Raw genomic sequence first — 27,170 nt, 5'->3', positions numbered from 1 at the left:
CAAAGGCTGGTGTCCAGGACTTGGGCTAGGCAAAAATTTGCAGGGAATTAAAGAACCTCCAACAATAGTGGACAATAGTGATAGGGCAGGCCTAGGTTATGAGATGGCAGAGTGGGAAGTCAAAAAAAGGCCATCAAGAAAGACAGCAAGATTGATGTTTATCCCACACTTGTATGAAACCTTCAGACCTGGAGGATTCATGTACCCAGATGCAAGAAAAAGTATGGAAGACGATTTTGCCCAGTTAGCCATTAATGTTATTGAAGATGAAGTGGGGGTTAATTAAGAGGAGTGGGTTCACCTTTGTTCGCCAGATTTTGAGCTGAACAACTGGAGTGCCATCAAAATGCCTTTGACTTTTGATTTAGATGCAATGTAATTGTAACATCCAATAGCTATTGCCCAAAGCATTGGGGTGATCTTTTTTCGGGCCATTCATCATTTATTATTTTTAATAAAAATTAAGAAGTATGCATTTCCATTCATTTCTTCTTGTGTCTTCATTATTTCCATCTCTCCAAGCATATCTTGCCAACATATCCCATTTCATTCAATTGCAGGTCTTTAAATGAACATGAAGATAATCATGATAACAATCGAGAGGTTAGCTTTGAGAATTCAATTAGCACTGATGAACTTGACAATGAAAAAAATTTTGAAGAATATGTTATGCCTCCAGATATAATGAGAATGATTGAACAAGAGAATAATCCAATTGAGCCTCATCAAGAGGTAGTGGACTTAGTGAATCGGGAGATGAAAAAAATAAGAAAGAGATCAGAATGGGCCCTTCACTTTCATCTGAAGATAGGCAACGATTGGTAGAACTACTTTGAGAATTTGTAGATATATTTGCTTGGTCTTACCAAGATATGCCAGGATTGAGCACAGAGATAGTGGAGCACAGATTGCCCCTAAAGCCAGAATGTAAGCCAGTTCAACAAAAATTGAGACGGATGAAGCCTGAAATGCTGCTAAAGATTAAAAAAGAGGTGAAGAAACAATTTGATGTAGGTTTTCTACAAGTGGCTAAGTATCCAGAATGGGTAGCCAATATAGTCCCGGTTCCTAAAAAAGATGGAAGAGTACGAATGTGTGTGGACTATCGAGACTTGAATAAGGCCAGCCCAAAAGATAACTTTCCTTTGCCTCATATTGACACATTGGTAGATAACACGGCTAAGCATTCGATTTTCTCCTTTATGGATGGTTTCTCGAGGTATAATCAGATAAAAATGACTACGGAGGATATGGAAAAGATTGCTTTTGTGACCATATGGGGAACCTTCTATTATAAAGTCATGCCTTTTGGGTTGAAAAATGCTGGGGCAACATATCAAAGAGCCATGGTAACACTCTTCCATGACATGATGCACAAAGAGATTGAAGTGTATGTAGATGATATGATTACGAAGTCTTGTGAGAATAAAGATCATGTCACCAGCCTCAAAAAGTTATTTGAGAGGTTGAGAAAATTTCAGCTCAAATTAAATCCAGCCAAGTGCACCTTTGGGGTAAAGTCAGGCAAGTTGTTAGGCTTTATGGTCAGTGAAAAAAGAATTGAAGTTGATCCCGATAAGATACGGGCCATCCAAAATTTGTCACCTCCCAACACACCAAAAGAAGTTTGAAGTTTTCTGGGGAGATTGAACTACATTTCTCGGTTCATCTCTCAACTTACCTATAAATGTGATCCCATCTTTAAGCTTCTCCGTAAAGATAATCCTAGGAAATGGAATGAAAAATGTCAAGAGGCATTTGATAAAATTAAGCAATAGTTATTGAACCCTCCAGTATTGGTGCTACCTATTCTAGGAAAACCTTTAATCTTATACCTAACTGTATGTGAAAGTTCAATGGGATGTGTGCTCGAACAGCAAGACAAAGCCAATCGAAAGGAGAGAGCTATTTACTATCTGAGTAAAAAGTTCACTAAATATGAATTCAAGTATTCTTCATTGGAGAAAATGTGCTGTGCATTAGCGTGGACTGCTAAAAGACTCAGACATTATATGCTCTATCATACTACATGGCTCATAGCAAAACTGGATCCCATTAAGTATATCTTCAAGAAGCCTTCTTTGTCTCGAAGAATCGCTAGATGGCAAGTAATGCTCTCAGAATATGATATTATATATGTGAGCCAAAAAGTAATAAAAGGGGGCGTTATAGTAGAATTTCTTACAGATCGTGCTACTAAAGACTATGAGCCAATGAAGCTGGAATTCCCTGATGAAGACTTAATGACTATTTCCCAAATAGAGAAAGGGGAGCATATAGAAAAATGTTGGAGAATGTACTTTGATGGAGCTGCTAATGCCTTAGGGCATGGAATTGGAGCAATTCTGATTTCTCTTGAAGAACAATATTGTCCTGTAACAGCAAGGTTAAATTTCAATTGCACAAACAACATCGTTGAATATGAGGCATGTGTCATGGGCCTGCAAGCTGCTATAGATAGAAGAGTGAAAGTACTGAAAGTGTTTGGAGACTCAGCTCTAGTCATATATCAGTTGAAAGGAGAATGGGAGACAAGAGATTCAAAACTCGTTCCATATCATAAGTATATTCTAGAGCTGACGAAACGATTTGAAGATATCCAGTTTGATCACTTACCCCGAGAAAAGAATGTGATTGCTGATGCATTGGCTACTCTGGCTGCAATGATTCGAATTAATGATAATATTGACATTTAGCCCATCAAGTTAGATGTTAAGGATATACCAACGTATTGTTCTAATTTAGAGGGGGAAAAAGATGGAAAACCCTAGTATTATGACATCTTACAGTATGTCAAGGATTAACAGTATCCAGTTCATGCAACAGAAAATGATAAAAGGGTCATCCGAAGATTGGCTATGAGTTTTTTCCTGGATGAGGATGTCCTATACAAAAGAAGCAAGGATCAAGTATTATTGAGGTGCGTAAATAAGATTGAAGTGAAGAAAATCATTAAAGAAGTGCATGATGGAATATGTGAGGCACATACTAGTGGACATATGATGGCAAGACAAATTATGAGAGCGAGATATTATTGGTTGACGATGGAGAATGATTGCATTGACTATGCTCATAAATGCCATAAATGCCAGATATATGCTGATAAGATTCATGCTCCGTCATCTGTTTTACATGTTACGGCACCACCATGGCCATTTTCAATGTGGGGCATGGATGTCATTGGTCCGATCACCCCAAAGGCCTCTAACCGATACAGATTCATTTTTGTGATGATAGATTACTTCACAAAATGGGTAGAAGCAGCATCATACGCAAATGTGACACGCTTCGTGGTTTGCAAGTTCATAAAAAAGGAGATCATCTGTAGATATGGACTTCTAGAGAAAATTATTTCAGACAATACTAAGAATCTAAATAGTAAGATGATGCAAGAAATATGTGTTCAATACAAGATCAAGCATCATAACTCGGCACCATACCGTCCGAAAATGAATGGGGCAGTTGAGGCAGCCAATAAGAACATAAAGAGGATTTTGGAGAAGATGATCGAGACTTACAAAGATTGGCATGAGAAGTTGCCATTTGCATTGCATGCATATCGAACGTCGGTTCGCACCTCTCTTGGGGCAATCCCATTTTTTTTTGGTTTATGGGATGGAAGCTGTACTACCAGTGAACGTAGAGATCCCCTCTTTGAGAGTCTTAAAAAAAGTTGAGTTGGAAGAAGTTGAATGGATTCGAGAACGTTATGAGCAGTTAAATTTCATAGAAGAAAAGAGATTGACTGCACTGTGCCATGGTCAGCTATATCAAAGAAGAATGATAAGGGCTCATGATAAGAAGACTCGACCTCATTACTTTCGAGAAGGAGAGTTGGTTTTGAAAAGAATTCTCCCAATCCAACACGATAGTAGAGGAAAATGGACTCCGAATTGGGAAGGGCCGTACGTGGTGAAACAAGCTTTTTCGGGTGGAGCGCTGATACTGACTGAGATGGATGGAAATGATTTACGCCATCCTGTAAATTTTGATGCTGTGAAAAAGTACTATGCTTGAAAAAAAATTAAAAAAAAAGAGAAAAAATGAAAAATGATGAAAAAAACAAAAAAATAAAAAAATAAAAAATGAAAAAGTGATTGAAAAAGGAGGACTTAAGGCGAAAACCCAAAAAGGGCGGTTTGAGTCATAGGGGGTTTGTCTAAGTTGAAAACCTGAAAAGGCGGCTTAGATAAAGAGAATACAACATCGAATTTAAAAGTCTGTTGATATGAAGGTTAGCAAATTCGGAAGAGTTCCAAGTTGTTAAATACATCAGTGGGTTGAGTTTTCAGAAAAAACTTTGAGATGTGTTATCATGATTATCTGATTGTTCATTTTAGGCTTTGTCCCCATACCTATCCTTGTAATTCTCTCTTGGCCAAAGTTTGCCAACATTTTTCTAATAAGAAACATTTTATTTCATTCTTTTGGGCCTTTTTCTGATGACTGTTTCCCTACCATTCATATCCCTTTCTTCTTAGTACCCCACAATGGAAGAAATGTGCAAATGCATTCTCACTTTTTGAGTTTGAAATAATGATTGGTGAATGAATAACAACATAAAAGGATTTTTACATTACATTGAATAAATCAAGAGTGATAAAGGCAGAATCGAGATGTTCAGTTCCTGATTAGGACATTGAATTCGGGAAGAGATTTTTGTTACAGGAAGAAGGTGAGTGGAAGAGACAATTAAGAGCTACACTGGTTTGATCTTAGAAGAGCAGTGTAATTGGATCTCTGAAGAATCAAAAGGCTTGATGCCCAAGAAGAGCTTGAGAAACTTGAGTACCATACATTGAATAGGAATTATTTGGCCAACATTTGCATAGCATGCATTGAAATTCATATGCATTTGCATAGCATACACTACTTTCAGGAAAGTATAGTGTATAAACTCAAGAAGCAAGGGTGTTCCAACATCCCACATGGAGAAGACAGATATGAAGATATTTTGCAAAATTGAAAAAGAAAGAGCTTGTCAGGTAAGTCCCTAATCCTTGAAATAGGATGTCTTCTGGTATCAGGGTTGATTTATAAGACCTTTAGGCATAATCTCCTGAAATTCCTTCAAACACAACTTTCAAACTCCTTTGGACATGATTGTCAAGGAGCAATTTACTTTCCAAAGTTCTGTTGCCTCTGTTTAGAGGAGCAATTTATTTTCCAAAGTCGTGGTGCCTCTGTTTAGAGGAGCAATTTACTTTTCCAAAGTCGTGGTGCCTCTGTTTAGAGGAGCAATTTATTTTCCAAAGTCATGGTGCCTCTGTTTAGAGGAGCAAATTTACTTTCCAAAGTCGTGGTGCCTCTGTTTAGAGGAGCAATTTACTTTCCCAAAGTCGTGTTGCCTCTGTTTAGAGGAGTAATTTATTTTCCAAAGTCGTGGTGCCTCTGTTTAGAGGAGCAATTTACTTTTCCAAAGTCATGGTGCCTCGTTTAGAGGAGCAATTTACTTTCCAAAGTCGAGGTGCCTCTGTTTAGAGGAGCTTTAGTAAAAAAAAAAATAAAAAAAAAAAACAACAAAAAAAAAACACAAAACAAAACAAAAAATGACAATGTTGAGTTGAGTCTTGATTGGGTGTCTACGTCTTTGCGCAATTTCTGTTTCACAGAAAATGTGCAAAAAGGGGCAGCTGTAGACACTCAATTGGGTCCAGGCCCAGATCAATTGGGCCTGGCCCAAATTGGTATAGCCCAATTCAATTTTTTACCTTGTATTTTTTTTTCTTGTTTCTTTTTCCTTCTTTTGTATTTTAGGTTTTTTATTATTTATTATTATTATTATTATGTATATCTTTATTTATTTTTTTTCTTTGTTAATATTTATATGTAATTTATTTATATAGTTATATATTTATTATTATATTATAATTTTTTTTCTGGTAATATTTTTGGATTTATTTTATTTTATTTTTTAATTATCTGTTAATTTTATCTGATTTTTTTTATTTATCTGATTATTATTTTTTTTTTCTTTTTTTGAGGGCTGGGATTGAAAGTTGAAGAATCCCACTGTGAATGGGAATTCAATCAAAAGAGTCCAGTTGGATTGAATTCTCATCCAAGGAGGAATTGGGATTGATCAGGAACTCCTGATCAATCCTTATAAAAGGGACCTCTGGAACAGAATGAAGAACACACAGAACACAGTAAGCAAAAGCTACTGATTGAGAGAATAGGGACGTATAAAGAGCTAAGAAAAGGTTTAGGAGTGTTCTGAGAGTGAGAAGAAATTTTTTGAGAATTTTTAGTGATTTTTTTCTGGGAATTTCTGGAAAATTCCAGATTCTGGTGAATTTTTCGACGAAGTTTGAATTTTCTGGCAAAAATTCCGGCCAACCTTGAAGTTTTCGGTGACCTGCCCAATTTTCGGCAAAGAATCCCAGAAACTTGTGATCTTCCGATGAAAAAGCCCAGATTCTGACGATAAAACCCAGAATCCGATGAATCTTCAACCGGAGTTCTTTGGCCTTTTAGAGAGAAGGGAGAGGAAAAAAGAAAAAGAGAGAGAGAGGGGAGGAGCGTTCTGTTGAAAAAAAAGGGAAGTACCTTTTATACCCTCTCAAAACGACGTCGTTTTGGCCTTAAGTGACCCAGAGGATCCGCGCGTTTTACCATGACCCAACCGGACCTGAGCGTCAACCCGCTTCCTGACCCACGCGTGCCTGCCCCCTCCAAGCTGAGCCGAGTCGAGCCGAGCTCCAAGCCGCCCCCCTGAGCCATTTCTCTTCCTTGAGCCAAGCCGAGCCGAGCCGCTCCAGGTTTTTTTTTTTTGAATTTTTTTTTATTTTCATTTATTTGCTTATTTGTTTTTTTTTATTTTTTATTTATTAGATTAGATTTATTTAATATTCTTTTTATCTTTATTTTATTTTTATTTTTGTTTTACTTTTCTTTATTTTTTTATTTTTATTTATTTTTTTTATTATTCTGTTTTCTTTAAATAAAAATCAAAATTTCCAAAAAAAAATATTTTTAGGGAAAAGTTGAAAGTATCAATTTTCCTTAAAAATAAGTTTAAAAAAAAAGTATTTTTGAGGAAAAGTTGAAAGTATCAATTTTTCTTAGAAATAAATTTCCAAAAAAAATATTTTTAGGGAAAAGTTGAAAGTATCAATTTTCCTTGAAAATCAAAGTTTCCAAAAAAAAAAACATTTTTGGGGAAAAGTTGAAAGTATCAATTTTCCTTAGAAATAAATTTCCAGAAAATTATTTTTAGGGAAAAGTCGAAAGTATCAATTTTCCTTAAAAATAAAATTTCAAAAAAAACAGTTTTTGAGGAAAAGTTGAAAGTATCAATTTTCCTTGAAAATCAAAGTTTCCAAAAAAAAACATTTTTGTGGAAAAGTTGAAAGTATCAATTTTCACTACACAAGAACAACCATCATTTCCTTCCTTTCTATTTTGATTTTGATTTTGATTTTTCTTTAACTAATCCGACGACGGAGCCTCTGTAAGTGAAACAGTAGTTTTTCTTGCATACTCTTGAGGTGAGGGAATTTTCTCAATTTTCTACTAAAAGTATTAGAGTCAATTGAGAATAATTTCCAATAATTAATTACTTGGTAAAATTTTAAGGCATTTGGATAACACAAATTTAAGCTGGTACCATCTTTTGATGGGCGTTGTGAGGGTGCTATAACCTTCCTCACACGTAACTGAACTCTCGAACCCTGTTCTGGTTTGTAAACCTGAACCTATTCTTTTAGGGACCCTTAACCTTAGTTGTTCCCTAAAAGGACAGATTCCTTAGGTGGCCAATCGCACCTAGATAAAAAAAGATTGGTGGCAACTCCCTAAAGTCAATGTCTAGCGATAGATCCTCGGATCTAGACATTATGACAGACGTGATCCTCGTATTTTTGTTGGCATGCACAAAAAACTTCAGCTAAAAACTGGATTGTGCAAGATTTTGTGACCATTTGAAAAAAGTGTCCCTATTTCAGACACTTTAAAGGCTACTGGCAGCAAACCTGTAAAATCTTAAATGCTCTTTAAGGGAGTGTGAGTTCTCGAGGTTTGATGAGGGATAAAGGGCCAATATAAGGGCCAATTGCACATCATGTGTGCACACCCCCCCGACCCCCCCGATCGTCGGAACCCCAATGCCATCGGTCAGGTTCTCTGATGATGCTCCGACGATGGTGCCCCGACGAAGAAAAATACGGCACCAGCACATGCCCGAGCCCAGCATGAGCTGTCGTAACCCTCGGTCCAGTCTGATTTTAGACTGGGAATGAACTCCGTATGCCTAAGCCAACCCATGAATTGAGCGTGCGGGTGCTAAGCCGGCCAGAGGGTGGGATGCGCAAGCCGGGGATCGGTCGAGTCCCCCTCTACGTGCCGCCAATCTGCTGCTGCAACCCTCAGTTTGGTCTGATCTTAGATTGGGAATGAACTTCGTATGCCTAAGCCAACTAACGAAACGAGTGGGCGGGTGGGTGGCGGGCACTACGCCAGCCAGAGAGACGGAATGCGCAAGCCATGGATCGATAGGGTAGTAGGTGGGTTTAGGCACATCTTTATATTTCTGCACATTAATGCCATTTTTATGGCTTGTAAATTCATACAATGGTCCCTTAAGCCTTCACGGGAAGTTTCATGGCAAGACAACTCGTTTTCTATTTTTCACGATTTTTGAAACTTTTTGCGGTTCGAGATTTTATAAAATTTTTTCGAAAGGAGTTTTGGCCCCAAACTTGGTGGACGTGATCCTTGTATTTTTTTTGGCATGCACAAAAACATTTAGCTAAAAACTCGAAGTGTACAATATTTTGTGACCATTTGAAAAAAGTGTCCCTATTTTAGACACTTTAATTGCTACTGGCAGCAAACCTGTAAAATCCCAAATGCTCTTTAAGGGGTGTGAGTTCTCAAGGTTTGGTGAGGGATAGGGGGCCAATATAAGGGCTAGGTACCAGCACCAATCGCACATCATGTGCGCACATCCCCCGGCCCCCGATCGTCGAAACCCCAATGTCGCCGGTCAGGTTCTCCGGCAATGTCCGACGATGGTGTCCCGGCGAAAAAAAATGCAGCACCAGCACATGCTCGAGCCCAGCATGTGCTACTACATCCCTCGGTCTGATCTGATCTTAGACTGGGAATGAACTCCGTATGCCTAAGTCAACCCATGAAACGAGCATACGGGCGCTTAGCCGGCCAGAGGGGTGTGATGCACAAGCCGGGGATAGATCGGGTCTCCCTCTGTGTGCTACCGATCCTGCTGCTGTAACCCTCGATCCGGTCTGATCTTAGACTGGGAATGTACTCCGTATGCCTAAGCCAATCGACGAAACGAGGGGGCGGGCGGGCGGGCGGGCACTACGCTGGCTTGAGAGACGGGAAGCCCAAGCCGTGGATTGATAGGGTGGTAGGTGGGTTTAGGAACATCTTCATATTTCTACATGCCAATGCCATTTTTATGGCTTGTAAAATGATACAATGGTCCCTTAAGCCTTCACGTGAAGTTTCATGGCAAGACGACTCGTTTTTTATTTTTCACGATTTTCAAAACTTTTTGCAGTTCAGGATTTTTTCAAATTCTTTTGAAAGGAATTTTGGCCCCAAACTTGGTAGATGTGATCCTTGTATTTTTATTGGCATACACAAAAAAAGTCAGCTAAAAACTCGAAGTGTACAAGATTGTGACCATTTGAAAAAAGTGTCCCAATTTCAGACACTTTAATGGCTACTGGCAGCAAACCTGTAAAATCTCAAATGCTCTTTAAGGGGGTGTGAGTTCTCGAGGTTTGATGAGGGATAGGGGGCCAATATATGGGCCAAGTTCCAGCACCCGGTGATGGTTAGGTTAGGTTCTCCGGTGATGGTACCCCGACGAAGAAACGTACGGCACCTGCGCATGCCCGAGCCCAGCATGTGCTGTCGCAACCCTCGGTCCGATCCGATCTTAGACTAGGAATGAACTCCGTATGCTTAGACTGGGAATGAACTCTGTATGCCTAACTCAACCCACGAAACGAGCGTACGGGCGCTCAGCCGACCAGAGGGGCGGGATGCGCAAGCCGAGGATTGGTCGGGTCCCCCTCTGCGTGCTGCCGATCCTGCTGCCGCAACTCTCAGCTTGGTTCGATCTTAGATTGGGAATGAACTCCGTATGCCTAAGCCAACCGACAAAACGAGCGAGCGGACGGGCGGGCGAGAACTATGCCGGCCAGAGAGACGTGATGCGCAAGCCGTGGATTGATAGGGTGGTAGGTGGGTTTAGGCACATCTTCATATTTCTGCATGCCAATGCCATTTTTATGGTTTTTAATTCATACAATGGTCCCTTAAGCCTTCACGTGAAGTTTCATGACAAGACAACTCGTTTTCTATTTTTCACGATTTATGAAACTTTTTACGGTTCAGGATTTTTTAAAATTTTTTTAGAAAGAGTTTTGGCCCCAAACTTGGTAGACATGATCCTTGTATTTTTTTTGGCTTGCACAAAAAAATTCAGCTAAAAACTCGAAGTGTACAAGATTTTTGACCATTTGAAAAAAGTGTCCTCATTTCAAACACTTTAATGGCTACTGGCAGCAAACCTGTAAAATCTCAAATGCTCTTTAAGGGGGTGTGAGTTCTCGAGGTTTGATGAGGGATAGGGGGCCAATATAAGGGCCAAGTACCAGCACCCATCGCACATCATGTGCGCCCACCCCCCGGCCCCCCGATCGTCGGAACCCCAATGCCGTCGATCAAGTTCCCCGGTGATACTTCGGCGATGGTGCCCTGACGAAGAAAAATGCGACCCCAGCACATGCTTGAGCCCAGCATCTACTGCCGCAACCCTCGGTCTGGTCGGATCTTAGACTAGGAATGAACTCCGTATGCCTAAACCAACCGACGAAAATAGCGGGCAGGCGGGCGGGCAGGCACTATGCCGGCCAGAGAGACGAGATGCGCAAGTCATGGATCGATAGGGTGGTAGGTGGGTATAGGCACATCATCATATTTGTGCATGCCAATGCCATTTTTATGGCTTGTAAATTCATAGAATGGTCCCTTAAGCCTTCACGTGAAGTTTCATGGCAAGACGACTCGTTTTCTATTTTTCACGATTTTCAAAACTTTTTACGGTTCGAGATTTTTTAAACCTTTTTCGGAAGGATTTTTGGCCCCAAACTTGGTAGACGTGATCCTTGTATTTTTGTTGGCATGCACAAAAAAATTCAGCAAAAAACTCGAAGTGTACAAGATTTTGTTACCATTTGAAAAAAGTGTCCTCATTTCAAACACTTTAATTGCTACTAGCAGCAAACCTGTAAAATCTCAAATGCTCTTTAAAGGGGTGTGAGTTCTCGAGGTTTGATGAGGGATAGGGGGCCAATATAAGGGCCAAGTACCAGTACCCATCGCACATCATGTGCGTACACACCCCCCAGCCCCTTCGATCACCAGAACCCCAATGCCGTCGGTCAGGTTCTCCGATGATGCTCCGGTGATGCTGCCCCGACAAAGAAAAATGTGGCAGCAGCACATGCCCGAGCCCAGCATGTGCTGCCGCAACCCTCGATCCAGTCTGATCTTAGACTGGGAATAAACTCCATATGCTTAGACTGGGAATGAACTCCGTACGCCTAAGTCAACTCACGAAACGAGCGTGCGGGCGCTCTGCTGGCCAGATGGGTGGGATGCGCAACTCGGGGAGCGACCGGGTCCCCCTCTGCGTGCTACCGATCCTGCTGCCGCAACCCTTGGTCCGGTCCGATCTTAGACTGGGAATGAACTTCGTATGCCTAAGCCAATCGACGAAACGAGCGGGCGAACGGGCGGGCGGGATGCGCAAGCCGTGGATCGATAGGGTTGTAGGTGGGTTTAGGCACATCTTCATATTTCTGCATGCCAATGCCATTTTTATGGCTTGTAAATCCATACAATGGTCCCTTAAGCCTTCATGTGAAGTTTCATGGCAAGATGACTTGTTTTCTATTTTTCATGATTTTCAAAACTTTTTATGGTTTGGGATTTTTTTTAAATTTTTTTAGAAGGATTTTTGGCCCTAAACTTGGTAGACATGATCCTTGTATTTTTGTTGGTATGCACAAAAAACTTCAGCTAAAAACTCCAAGTGTACAAGATTTTGTGACCATTTGAAAAAAGTGTCCCCATTTCAGACACTTTAATGGCTACTGGCAGCAAACCTGTAAAATCTCAAACGCTCTTTAAGGGGTGTGTGCGTTCTCGAGTTTTGATGAGGGATAGGGGGCCAATATAAGGGCCAAGTACCAGCACCCATCGCACATCATGTGCGCACACCCCCCGACCCCCCCGATTGCCGGAACCCCAATGCCGTCGGTCAGGTTCTCTGGCAATGCTCCGACGATGATACCCCGGTGAAGAAAAATACGGCACCAGCACATGCCCGAGCCCCGCATGTGCTGCCGCAACCCTCGATCCGATTCAATCTTAGACTGGGAATGAACTCTGTATGCCTAAGTCATCCCACGAAATGAGCGTGCGGGCGCTCAGCCGCCCAGAGGGGCGAAATGCGCAAGTCGGGGATCGGTCGGGTCCCCCTCTGCCTGCTGTCGATCCTGCTGCCGCAACCCTCGATCCGATCCAATCTTATACTGGGAATGAACTCCGTATGCCTAAGCCAACCGATGAAATGAGCGGGCGGGCGGGCCGGCGGGTACTATGCCGGCCAGAGAGACGGGATGCATAAGCCGTGGATCGATAGGGTGGTAGGTGGGTTTAGGCACATCTTTATATTTCTGCATGCCAATGCCATTTTGATGGCCTGTAAATTCATACAATGGTCCCTTAAGCCTTCACGTGAAGTTTCATAGCAAGACGACACGTTTTCTATTTTTCACGATTTTCAAAACTTCTTGTGGTTTAGGATTTTTTAAAATTTTTTCAGAAGAAGTTTTGGCCCCAAACTTGGTAGACGTGATCCTTGTATTTTTTTTAGCATATCCAAAAAATTCAGCTAAAAACTCAAAGTGTACAACATTTTGTGACCATTTCAAAAAAGTGTCCCCATTTCAGACACTTTAATGGCTACTGGGAGTAAACCTGTAAAATCTCAAATGCTCTTTAAGGGGGTGTGAGTTCTTGAGGTTTGATGAGGGATAGGGGGCCAATATAAGGGCAAAGTACCAGCACCCATCGCACATCATGTGCGCACACCACCTCGGCCGCCCCGATCGCCGGAACCCCAATGCCGTCGGTCAGGTTCTCCGACGATGCTCCGACGATGGTGCCCCGACGAAGAAAAATGCGACATCAGCAAATGCCCGAGCCCAGCATGTGCTGTCGTCACCCTCGGTTCGATCCGAACTTAGACTGGGAGTGAACTTCCTATGCTTAGATTGGGAATGAACTCCGTATGCCAAAGTCAACCCATGAAACGAGCGTGCAGGCGCTCAGCCGGTTAGAGGGGTGGGATGCACAAGTCGAGGATCGACCGGGTCCCCTTTTGCGTGCTGTCAATCCTGCTGCCACAACCCTCGGGCAGGCGAGCACTACGCCGGCCAGAGAGACAGGATGCGCAAGCCGTGGATCGATAGGGTGGTAGGTGGGTTTAGGCACATTTTCATATTTCTACATGCCAATGCCATTTTTATGGCTTGTAAATTCATACAATGGTCCCTTAAACCTTCACGTGAAGCTTCATGACAAGATGACTCGTTTTCTATTTTTCATGATTTTTGAAAATTTTTGCAGTTCGAGATTTTTTAAAATTTTTTCGGAAGGATTTTTGGCCCTAAACTTGGTAGACATGATCCTATTATTTTTGTTGGCACGCACAAAAACATTCAGCCAAAAAACTCGAAGTGTACAAGATTTTGTGACCATTTGAAAAAAGTTTCCTCATTTCAGACACTTTAATGGCTACTGGCAGCAAACCTATAAAATCTCAAATGCTCTTTAAGGGGGTGTGAGTTCTCGAGGTTTGATAAGGGATAGGGCGCAAATATAAGGGCCAAGTACTAGAACCCATCTCACATATGTGCGCCCACCCCCTCGGCCCCCCCGATCGTCGGAACCCCAATGCCTTCGGTCAGGTTCTTCGGTGATGCTCTGGCGATGGTGCCCCGACGAAGAAAAATGCTGCACCAGCACATGCCCGAGCCTAGCATGTGCTGCCACAACCCTCGGTCCGGTCTAATCTTTGACTGGGAATGAACTCCGTATGCTTAGACTGGGAATGAACCCCGTATGGCTAAGTCAACCCATGGAACGAGTGTACGGGCGCTCAGCCGGCCGGAGGGGCGAGATGCACAAGTCGGGGATCGACCAGGTCCCCCTCTGCGTGCTGCCGATCCTGCTGCTACAACCCTCGATCTGGTCCGTTCTTAGACTGGGAATGAACTCCGTATGCCTAAGCCAATCGAAGAAACGAGCAAACGGGCGGGCGGGCACTATGCCGGCCAGAGAGACGGGATGCGCAAGCCGTGGATCGCTAGGGTGGCAGGTGGGTTTAGGAATATCTTTATATTTCTACATGCCAATGCCATTTTTATGGCTTGTAAATTCATACAATGGTCCCTTAAGCCTTCACGTGAAGTTTCATGGCAAGATGACTCATTTTCTATTTTTCATGATTTTTAAAACTTTTTAAGGTTCAGGATTTTTAAAATTTTTTTGAAAGGATTTTTGGCCCCAAACTTGGTAGACATGATCCTTGTATTTTTTTTGGCATGCACAAAAAAATTCAGCTAAAAACTCGAAGTGTACAAGATTTTGTGACCATTTGAAAAAAGTGTCCCCATTTTAGACACTCTAATGGCTACTAGCAACAAACCTGTAAAATCTCAAATGCTCTTTAAAGGGTGTGAGTTCTAGAGGTTTGATGAGGGATAGGGGGCCAATATAAGGGCCAAGTACCAGCACCCATCACACATCATGTGCGCACAACCCCCCGGCCCCCCGATCGCCGAAACCCTAATGCCGCCGGTCAGGTTCTCTGGTGATGCCCCGACGATGGTGCCCCGACGATGAAAAATGTGGCACCAGCACATGCTCAAGCCCAGCAAGTGCTGCCGTAACCCTCGGTCTGGTCCAATCATAGACTGAGAATGAACTCCGTACGCTTAGACTGGGAATGAACTCCGTATGCCTAAGTCAACCCACGAAACGAGCGTGTGGGCGCTCAGCTGGCCAGAGGGGCGGGATGCGCAAGCCAGGGATCAGCCGGGTCCCCCTCTGTGTGCTGCCAATCCTGCTACCGCAACCCTCGGTCTGGTCTGATCTTAGACTGGGAATGAACTCCGTATGCCTAAGCCAACCGATGAAACGAGCTGGCGGGTGGGTGGGCGAGCACTACACCGGCTAGTGAGATGGGATGCGCAAGCCGTGGATCGATAGGGTGGTAGGTGGGTTTTGGCATATCTTCATATTTCTATGTGCCAATGCCATTTTAATGGCTTGTAAATTCATACAATGGTCCCTTAAGCCTTCACGTAAAGTTTCATGGCAAGACGACTCGTTTTCTATTTTTTACGATTTTCAAAACTTTTTGCGATTTGGGATTTTTTAAAACTTTTTCGGAAGGAGTTTTGGCCCAAACTTGGTAGACATGATCCTTGTATTTTTTTTGGCTTGCAATAAAAAAATCAGCTAAAAACTCAAAGTGTACAAGATTTTGTGACCATTTGAAAAAAGTGTCCCCATTTCAGACACTTTAATGGCTACTGGCAGCAAACCTGTAAAATCTCAAATGCTCTTTAAGGGGGTGTGAGTTCTCAAGGTTTGATGAGGGATAGGGGGCCAATATAAGGGCCAAGTACAAGCACCCATCGCACATTATGCGCGCACACCTCGCCGGCCCTCCCGATCGCCGGAACCCCAATGTCGCCGGTCAAGTTCTCCAACGATGCTCCGACGATGGTGCCCCGACGAAGAAAAATGCAGCACCAGCACATGCCCGAGCCCAGCATATGCTGTCGCAACCCTCGGTCTGGTCTGATCTTAGACTGGGAATGAACTCCATATGCCTAAGCCAACCGACGAAATGAGCGGGTGGACGGGCGGGCAGGCACTACATCGGCCAGAGAGACGGGATGCACAAGCCGTGGATCGATAGGGTGGTAGGTGGGTTTAGGCATATCTTCATATTTCTGTATGCCAATGCCATTTTTATGGCTTGTAAATTCATACAATGGTCCCTTAAGCCTTCACATGAAGTTTCATGGCAAGACGACTCGTTTTCTATTTTTCATGATTTTCAAAACATTTTAAGTTTCGAGATTTTTTAAAATTTTTTCGGAAGGATTTTGGGTCCTAAACTTGGTATACGTGATCCTTGTATTTTTGTTGGTATGCATAAAACAAATCAGCTTAAAACTCGAAGTGTACAAGATTTTGTGACCATTTGAAAAAAGTGTCCCCATTTCAGACACTTTAATGGCTACTGGCAGCAAACCTGTAAAATCTCAAATGCTCTTTAAGGGAGTGTGAGTTCTCAAGGTTTGATGAGGGATAGGGGGCCAATATAAGGGACAAGTACCACCACCCATCGCACATCATGTCCGCACACCCCCCAGGGCCCCCCGATCGTCGGAACCCCAATGCCGCCGGTCAGGTTCTCCGACGATGCTCCGGCGATGGTGCCCCGATGAAGAAAAATACGGTGCCAGCACATGCCCGAGCGCAGCATCTGCTACCGTAACCCTCGGTCCAGTTCGATCTTAGACTGAGAATGAACTCTGTATGCCTAAGCCAATTGACGAAATGAGCGGGCGGATGGGCGGGAGGGCACTACATCGGCCTGAGAGACGGGATGCACAAGCCGTGGATCGATAGGGTTGTAGGTGAGTTTAGGCACATCTTCATATTTCTACATGCCAATGCCATTTTTATGGCTTGTAAATTCAAACAATGGTCCCTTAAGCCATCACGTGAAGTTTCATGGCAAGATGACTCGTTTTCTATTTTTCACGATTTTTGAAACTTTTTGCCGTTCGAGATTTTTTAAAATTTTTTCGAAAGGAGTTTTGGGAAAAAACTTGGTAGACGTGATCCATGTATTTTTGTTGGCATGCATAAAAAATTCAGCTAAAAACTCGAAGTGTACAACATATTGTGACCATTTGAAAAAAGTGCCCCATTTCAGACACTTTAATGGCTACTGGCAGCAAACCTATAAAATCTCAAATGCTCTTTAAGGGGGTGTGAGTTCTCGAGGTTTGATGAGGGATAGGGGGCCAATGTAAGGGCCAAGTACCAGCACCCATCGCACTTCATGTCCGCACACCCCCCAGGGCCCTCCGATCGCCGGAACCCCAATGCCGCCGGCCAGGTTCTCCGGCGATGCTCTAACGTTGGTGCCCTGATGAAGAAAAATACGACGCCAGCACATGCCCGAGCGCAGCATGTGCTACCGTAACCCTCGGTTCGATCCGATATTAGACTGGGAATGAACTCTGTATGCCTAAGCCAATCGACGGAATGAGCGGACGGGACGGGCAGGCGGGCACTACATCGACCCGAGAGACGGGATGCGCAAGTCGTGGATCGATAGGGTTGTAGGTGGGTTTAGGCACATCTTCAAATTTCTACATGCCAATGCCATTTTTATGGCTTGTAAATTCATACAATGGTCCCTTAAGCCTTCACGTGAAGCTTCATGGCAAGATGACTCGTTTTCTATTTTTCATGATTTTTGAAACTTTTTACGGTTCGGGATTTTTTAAAATTTTTTCGGAAGAAGTTTTGGCAAAAAAGTTGGTAGACGTGATCCTTGTATTTTTGTTGGCATGCACAAAAAAATTCAGCTAAAAACTCGAAGTGTACAAGATTTTGTGGCCATTTGAAAAAAGTTTCCCTATTTCATACACATTAATGGCTACTGGCAGCAAACCTGTAAAATCTCAAATGCACTTTAAGGGGGTGTGAGTTCTCGAGGTTTGATGAGGGATAGGTGGCCAATATAAGGGCCAAGTACCAGCACCAATCGTACATCATGTGCACACACCCCCCAGCCCCCCGATCGCCAGAACCCCAATACCGTCGGTCAGGTTCTCCGACGATGGTGGCCCGACGAAGAAAAATGCGGCACCAGCACATGCTCGAGCCCAGCATGTCCTACTGTAACCCTCAGTCCAATCCGATCTTAGACTAGGAATGAACTCCATATGCCTAAGCCAACCGATAAAATGAGAGGACGGGCACTACGCTGGCCTGAGAGATGGGATGCATAAGCCGTGGATCGATAGGGTCGTAGGTGGGTTTAGGTACATCTTTATATTTCTGCGTGCCAATGCCATTTTTATGGCTTGTAAATTCATACAACGGTCCTTTAAGCCTTCACGTGAAGTTTCATGGCAAGACGACTCGTTTTCTATTTTTCATGATTTTCAAAACTTTTTGCGGTTTGGGATTTTTTTAAAATTTTTTCGGAAGGAGTTTTGTCCCCAAACTTGGTAGACGTGATCCTTGTATTTTTTTTGGCATGCACAAAAAAATTCAGCTAAAAACTCGAAGTGTACAAGATTTTGTGACCATTCGAAAAAAGTGTCCCCATTTCAGACACTTTAATGCTACTGGTAGCAAACATGTAAAATCTCAAATGCTCTTTAAAGGGGTGTGAGTTCTCAAGGTTTGATGAGGGATAGGGGGCCAATATAAGGGCCAAGTACCAGCACCCATCGCACATCATGTGCGCACACCACCCCCGACCCCCCGATCGCCTGAACCCTAATGCTACCAGTCAAGTTCTCCGGTGATGCTCCGACGATGGTGCCCCAAGAAAGAAAAATGCTGCACCAGCACATGCTCGAGCCCAGCATGTGCTGCCGTAACCCTCGATCCGGTCCGATCTTAGAGTGGGAATGAACTCCGTATGCCTAAACCAATCGACGAAACAAGCGGGAGGCCATGCGGGCGGGCACTACGCCGGCCAGAGAGACGGGATGTGTAAGCCGTGGATCGATAGGGTGGTAGGTGGGTTTAGGCACATCTTCATATTTCTGTAGGCCAATGTCATTTTTATGGCTTGTAAATTCGTACAATGGTCCCTTAAGCCTTCACATGAAGTTTCATGGCAAGACGACTCGTTTTCTATTTTTCACGATTTTTGAAACTTTTCGCGGTTCAAGATTTTTTAAATTTCTTTCGGAAGGAGTTTTCACCCCAAACTAGGTAGACGTGATCCTTTTATTTTTCTTGGCATGCACAAAAAAATTCAGCAAAAAACTCGAAGTGTACAAGTTTTTGTGACCATTTGAAAAAAGTGTCCCCATTTCAGACACTTTAATGGCTACTGGCAGCAAACCTGTAAAATCTCAAATGCTCTTTAAGGGGGTGTGAGTTCTCAAGGTTTGATGAGGGATAGGGGGCCAATATAAGGGCCAAGTACCAGCACCCATCGCTCATCATCTGCACACACCCCCTTGATCCCCTTGATCGCCAGAACCCCAATGTCGCCAGTCAGATTCTCCGGTAATGCTCCGACGATGGTGCCCCGACAAAGAAAAATACGGGACCAACACATGCCCGAGCCCAGCATGTGCTGCCGCAACCCTCGGTCTGGTCCGATCTTAGACTGAGAATGAACTTCGTATGCTTAGATTGGGAATGAACTCCGTATGCCTAAGTCAACGCACGAAATGACCGTGCGGGCGCTCAACCGGCCAGAGGGGCGGGATGCGCAAGCTGTGGATCGGTCGGTCCCCCTCTACGTGCTGTCGATCCTGCTACTGCAACCCTCAGTCTGATCTGATCTTAGACTGGGAATGAACTTTGTATGCCTAAGCCAACGGACGAAACGAGCGGGCGGGCACCCATCGCACATCATGTGTGCACCCATCGCACATCATGTGTGCACACCCCCCTGGCCCCCCCGATTGCCGGAACCCCAATGCCATCGGTCAGGTTCTCCGGCAATGCTTCGGTGATGGTGCCCCGGTGAAGAAAAATATGGCACCAGCACATGCTCGAGCCCAGCATATGCAGCCATAACCCTCGGTCTGATCCGATCTTAGACTGGGAATGGACTCCGTATGACTAAGCCAATCGACGAAACGAGAGGGCGGGAGGGCGGGCGGGCACTACGTTGGCCAGAGAGACGGGATGCGCAAGCCGTGGATCGATAGGATGGTAGGTGTGTTTAGGCACATCTTCATATTTCTGCATGCCAATGCCATTTTAATGGCTTGTAAATTCATAAAATGGTCCTCTAAGCCTTCACGTAAAGTTTCACGGCAAGATGAATCGTTTTCTATTTTTCATGATTTTCAAAACTTTTTGCGGTTTGGGAATTTTTTAAAAATTTTTTGAACGGAGTTTTGTCCCCAAACATGGTAGACGTCATCCTTGTATTTTTGTTGGCATGCACAAAAACAAATCAGCTAAAAACTCGAAGTGTACAAGATTTTGTGACCATTTGAAAAAAGTGTCCCCATTTCGGACACTTTACTTGCTACCGGCAGCAAACCTGTAAAATCTCAAATGCCCTTTAAGGGGGTGTGAGTTCTCGAGGTTTGATGAGGGATAGGGGGCCAATATAAGGGCCAAGTACAAGCACCCATCGCACATCATGTGCGCACACCCCCCCGGCCCTCCCGATCGTCGGAACCCCAATGCCGCAGGTCAGGTTCTCCAGCGATGCTCTGATGATGGTGCCTCGACGAAGAAAAATACGGTACCAGCACATGCCCGAGCCCAGCATGTGCTACTGCAACCTTCGGTCCGGTCTGATCTTAGACTAGGAATGAACTCCGTATGCTTAGACTGGGAATGAACTCCGTATGCCTAAGTCAACCCACGAAACGAGCGTGCGGGCTCTCAACCGGCCAGAGGGACGGGATGCACAAGTCGAGGATCGGCTGGGTCCCCCTTCACGTGCTACCGAACCTGTTGCTGCAACCCTCGATCCGATCCAATCTTAGACTGGGAATGAACTCTGTATGCCTAAGCCAACTGACGAAAAGAGCGGGCGGTAGTATCGGCCTGAGAGACGGTATGTGCAAGCCGTGGATCAATAGGGTGGTAGGTGGGTTTAGGCACATCTTCATATTTCTATGTGCCAATGCCATTTTTATGGCTTGTAAATTCATACAATGGTCCCTCAAGCCTTCACGTGAAGTTTCATGGCAAGACGACTCGTTCTCTATTTTTCACGATTTTTGAAACTTTTTACGGTTCAGGATTTTTTAAAATTTTTTTGAAAGCAGCTTTGGCCCCAAACTTGGTAGACGTGATCCTTTTATTTTTGTTGGCATGCACAAAAAAATTCAGCTGAAAACTCGAAGTGTACAAGATTTTGTGACCATTTGAAAAAAGTGTCCCCATTTCAGACCCTTTAATGGCTACTGGCAGCAAACCTGTAAAATCTCAAATGCTCTTTAAGGGGGTGTGAGTTCTTGAGGTTTGATGAGGGATAGGGGGCCAATATGAGGGCCAAGTACCAGCCCCCATCGCACATCATGTGCGCACACCCCCCGCCGCCCCGATCGCCGGAACCCTAATGCCGCCGGTCAGATTCTCCGGCGATTCTCTGACGATGGTGCCCAGGCGAAGAAAAATGCGACACCAGCACATGCCCGAGCCCCATGTGCTATCGTAACCCTCAGTCTGGTCCGATCTTAGACTGGGAATGCACTCCATACGCCTAAGCCAACCGACGAAACGAGCAGGCGGGCGGGCACTACGTCGACCAGAGAGACAGGATGCGCAAGCCGTGGATCGATAGGGTGTAGGTGGGTTTAGGCACATCTTCATATTTCTATGTACCAATGCCATTTTTATGGCTTGTAAATTCATACAATGGTCCCTTAAGCCTTCACGTGAAGTTTCATGGCAAGACGACTCGTTTTCTATTTTTCGTGATATTCAAAACTTTTTATGGTTCGGGATTTTTTAAAATTTTTTCGGAAGGAGTTTTGGCCCCAAACTTGGTAGACGTGATCCTTGTATTTGTTTTGGCATGCACAAAAAAATTTGCTAAAAACTCGAAGTGTACAAGATTTTGTGACCATTTGAAAAAAGTGTCCCCATTTCAGACACTTTAATGGCTACCGACAGCAAACCTGTAAAATCTCAAATGCTCTTTAAGCGGGAGTGAGTTCTCGAGGTTTGGTGAGGGATAGGGGCCAATATAAGGGCCAAGTACCCACACCCATCGCACATCATGTGCGCACACCCCCCCGGCCCCCCCGATCGTCGGAACCCCAATGCCGTCGATCAGGCTCTCCGGTGATGCTCCGGTGATGGTGCCCCGGTGAAGAAAAATGCGACACCAGCACATGCCCGAGCCCAGTATGTGCTGTCGTAACCCTCAATTTGGTTCGATCTTACACTGGGAATGAACTCTGTATGCTTAGACTGGGAATGAACTCCGTATGCCTAAGTCAACCCAAGAAACGAACGTGCGGGCGCTCAGCCTGCCAGAGGGGCGGGATGCACAAGTCGGGGATCGGCTGGGTCACCCTCTCTGTGCTGCTGATCCTACTGCCGCAACCCTTAGACCGGTCCAATCTTAGATCGGGAATGAACTCTTTATGCCTAAGCCAACCGATGAAACAAGCAGGCGGGGCGGGCGGGCACTATGCCGATTAAAGAGATGAGATGCGCAAGCCGTGGATCGATAGGGTGGTAGGTGGGTTTAGTCACATCTTCATATTTCTGCATGCCAATGCCATTTTTATGGCTTGTAAATTCATACAATGGTCCCTTAGGCCTTCACATGAAGTTTCACGGCAAGACGACTCATTTTCTATTTTTCACAATTTTTGAAACTTTTTATGGTTTGTGATTTTTTAAACTTTTTTCGGAAGGAGTTTTAATTCCAAACTTAGTAGACCTGATCCTTGTATTTTTTTTGGCATGCACAAAAAAATTCAGCTAAAAACTCGAAGTGTAAAAGATTTTGTGACCATTTGAAAAAAGTGTCCCCATTTCAGACACTTTAATGGCTACTGGCAGCAAACCTGTAAAATCTCAAATGGTCTTTAAGGGGGGGTGAGTTCTCGAGGTTTGATGAGGGATAGGGGGCCAATATAAGGTCCAAGTGCAACCACCCATCGCACATCATGTCCCCTCACCCCCCCGGCCCCCCGATCACCGGAACCCCAATGTCGTCGGTCGGGTTCTCCGGTGATGCTCTAACGATGGTGCCCCGACGAAGAAAAATACGGCACCAGCACATGCCCGAGCTCAGCATGTGCTGGCGCAACCCTCGGTCTGATCTGATCTTAGACTGGGAATGAACTCCGTTTGCCTAAGCCAACCGACGAAACGAGCGGGCGGGCACTACGTCGGCCAGAGAGACGGGATGTGCAAGCCGTGGATCAATAGGGTGATAGGTGGGTTTAGGCGCATCTTCATATTTTTGCATGCCAATGCCATTTTTATGGCTTGTAAATTCATACAATGGTCCCTTAAGCCTTCACGTGAAGTTTCATGGCAAGACGACTTGTTTTCTATTTTTCACGATTTTCAAAACTTTTTGAGGTTAGGGATTTTTTAAAATTTTTTCGGATGTAGTTTTGGCCCCAAACTTGGTAGACGTGATCCTTGTATTTTTTTTGGCATGCACAAAAAAATTTAGTTAAAAACTCGAAGTGTACAAGATTTTGTGACCATTTGAAAAAAGTGTCCCCATTTTAGACACTTTAATTGCTACTGGCAGCAAACCTGTAAAATCTCAAATGCTCTTTAAGGGGGTGTGAGTTCTCGAGGTTTGATGAGGGATAGGGGGCCAATATAAGGGCCAAGTACCAGCACCCATCGCACATCATGTGCGCACATCCCCCCAACCCCCTGATTGCCGGAACCCCAATGCCGCCGGTTAGGTTCTCCGATGATGCTCCGGCGATGGTGCCCCGGCGAAGAAAAATGTGACACCAGCACATACCTAGCCTAGCATGTGCTGCCGTAACCCTCAGTCTGGTCCGATCTTAGACTGAGAATGAAATCCGTATGCTTAGATTGGGAATGAACTCCATGTGCCTAAGTCAACCCACGAAATAAGCGTGCGGGCGCTCAGTCGGCTAGAGGGCCGGGATGCGCAAGCCAGGGATCGGCTGGGTCCCCCTCTGCGTGCTGCCGATCCTGCTACCGCAACCCTTGGTTGGGTCCAATCTTAGACTGGGAATGAACTCTGTATGCCTAAGCCAACTGACGAAACGAGCGAGCAGGCACTACGTTGGCCAGAGAGATGGGATACGCAAGCCGTGGATCGATAGGGTGGTAGGTGGGTTTAGGCACATCTTCATATTTCTATGTCCCAATGCCATTTTATGGCTTGTAAATTCATACAATGGTCCCTTAAGCCTTCACGTGAAGTTTCATGGCAAGATGACTCGTTTTCTATTTTTCATGATTTTTGAAACTTTTTGCGGTTCGGGATTTTTTAAACTTTTTTCGGAAGGATTTTTGGCCCCAAACTTGGTAGACTTGATCCTTTTATTTTTTTTGGCATGCACAAAAAAATTCAGGTAAAAACTCGAAGTGTACAAGATTTTGTGACCATTTGAAAAAAGTGTCCTCATTTCAGACACTTTAATAGCTACTGGCAGCAAACCTGTAAAATCTCAAATGCTCTTTAAGGGGGTGGGAGTTCACATGGTTTGATGAGGGATAGGGGGCAAATACAAGGGCCAAGTACCAGCACCCATCACACATCATGTGCGCACACCCCCCGATTGTCGGAACCCCAATGCCGTCGGTCAGGTTCTCCGACGATGCTCCGGCTATGGTGCCCCGACGAAGAAAAATACGACACCAGCACATGCCCGAGCCCAGCATGTGCTACCGCATCCCTCGGTCTGATCCGATCTTAGACTAGGAATGAGCTCCGTAAGCTTAGACTGGCAATGAACTCCCTATGCCTAAGTCAACCCACAAAATGAACGTGCGGGCACTCAGTCGGCTAGAGGGGCGGGATGCGCAAGCTGGGGATCGGCCGGGTCCCCCTCGTATGCTGCCGCAACCCTCAGTTGGGTCCGATCTTAGACCAGGAATGAACTCCGTATGCCTAAGCCAACCGATGAAACGAGTAGGTGGGTGGGCGGGCGGGCACTACACCGACCAGAGAGACGGGATGCGCAAGCCGTAGATCGATAGGGTGGTAGATGGGTTTAGGCACATCTTCATATTTCTACATGCCAATGCCATTTTTATGGCTTGTAAATTCATACAATGGTCCCTTAAGCCTTCACGTGAAGTTTCATGGCTAGACGACTCGTTTTCTATTTTTCATGATTTTTGAAACTTTTTACCGTTCAGGATTTTTTAAAATTTTTTTGGAAGGATTTTTGGTCCTAAACTTGGTAGACGTGATCCTTGTATTTTTGTTGGCATGCACAAAAAAATTCAGCTAAAAACTCGAAGTGTACATGATTTTGTTACCATTTGAAAAAAGTGTCCCCATTTCAGACACTTTAATGGCTACTGGCAGCAAACCTGTAAAATCTCAAATGCTCTTTAAGGGGGTGTGAGTTCTCGAGGTTTGATGAGGGATAGGGGGCTAATGCAAGGGCCAAGTACCAGCGCCCATTACACATCATGTGCGCACACCCCCTGGCCCCCCTGATCGTCGGAACCCGAATGCCGTCGGTTAAGTTCTTCGGCGATGCTCCGGCGATGGTACCCCGATGAAGAAAAAAGTGACACCAGCACATGCTTGAGCCCAGTAAGTGCTGCTGTAACTCTCGGTCCAGTCTGATATTAGACTGGGAATGAACTCCGTATGCCTAAGTCAACCCACGAAATGAGCGTGCGGGCGCTCAGCCAGCCAAAGGGACGGGATGCGTAAGTCGGGGATTGACTGGTCCCCCTCTGCGTGCTGGTGATCTTGCTACCGTAACCTTCAGTCTGTTCTGATCTTATACTAGGAATGAACTCTGTATGCCTAAGCCAACCGACGAAACGAGCGGGTGGGCGGGCTGGCGGGCACTACACCGGCCAGAGAGACGGGATGCGCAAGCCGTGCATCGATAGGGTGGTAGGTGGGTTTAGGCACATCTTCATATTTCTGCATGCCAATGCCATTTTTATGGCTTGTAAATTCATACAATGGTCCCTTAAGCCTTCACGTGAAGTTTCAAGGCAAGACGACTCGTTTTCTATTTTTCATGATTTTTGAAACTTTTTAAGGTTCGGGATTTTTTTAAATTTTTTTGAAAGGAGTTTTGGCCCCAAACTTGGTAAAAGGGGTCCCTTTATTTTTGTCGGCATGCACAAAAATATTCAGCTAAAAACTCGAAGTGTACAAGATTTTGTGACCATTTGAAAAAAGTGTCCCCATTTCGGACACTTTACTGGCTACCGGTAGCAAACCTATAAAATCTCAAATGCTCTTTAAGGGGGTGTGAGTTCTCGAGGTTTGATGAGAGATAGGGGGCCAATATAAGAGCCAAGTACCAGCACCCATCGCACATCATGTGCGCACACCCCCCGCCCCCCGATCGTCGAACCTCAATGCCGTCGGTCAGGTTCTCCGGTGATGGTGCCCCGGTGAAGAAAAATACGGCACTAGCACATGCCTGAGCCTAGCATGTGCTTAGACGGGGAATGAACTCCATATGCTTAGACTGGAAATGAACTCCGTATGCCTAAGTCAACCCACGAAATGAGCGTGCGGGCACTCAGTCGACCAAAGGGGCGAGATGCGTAAGTCGAGGATCGATTGGGTCCCCCTCTATGTGCTACCGATCCTGCTGCCGCAACCCTCAGTCCGGTCCGTTCTTAGACTGGGAATGAACTCCGTATGCCTAAGTCGACCGATAAAATGAGCGGGCCAATATAAGGGTCAAGTACCAGCACCCATCGCAAATCATGTGCACGCACCCCCTCACCGACCCCCCCGATAGCTGAAACCCCAATGCCACCAGTCAGGTTCTCTTGTGATGCTCCGGTGATGGTGCCCCGGTGATGAAAAATGGGGCACCAGCACATGCTCGAGCCCAGCATGTGCTTCCACAACCCTCGGTCCGATCCGATCTTAGACTGGGAATAAACTCCGTATGCTTAAACTGGGAATGAACTCCGTATGCCTAAGTCAACCCATGAAACAAGCGTGTGGGCACTCAACTGGCTAGAGGGGCAGGATGTGCAAGCCGAGGATCAACCGGGTCCCCCTCTATGTGCTGCCGAGCCTACTACCACAACCCTTGGTCTGGTCCGATCTTAGACTGGGAATGAACTCCGTATGCCTAAGCAAATCGACGAAATGAGCGGGCGGGCACTACGTCAGCTAGAGAGACGAGATGCGCAAG

The sequence above is a fragment of the Durio zibethinus genome, chromosome 19, assembly GCF_047325235.1.
Source record: "Durio zibethinus cultivar Kanyao isolate XHJ-2024 chromosome 19, ASM4732523v1, whole genome shotgun sequence".
Lineage (NCBI taxonomy): Eukaryota > Viridiplantae > Streptophyta > Magnoliopsida > Malvales > Malvaceae > Durio > Durio zibethinus.
The sequence above is the reverse complement of the archived record's forward strand: the minus strand, read 5'-3'. Positions refer to the sequence as shown.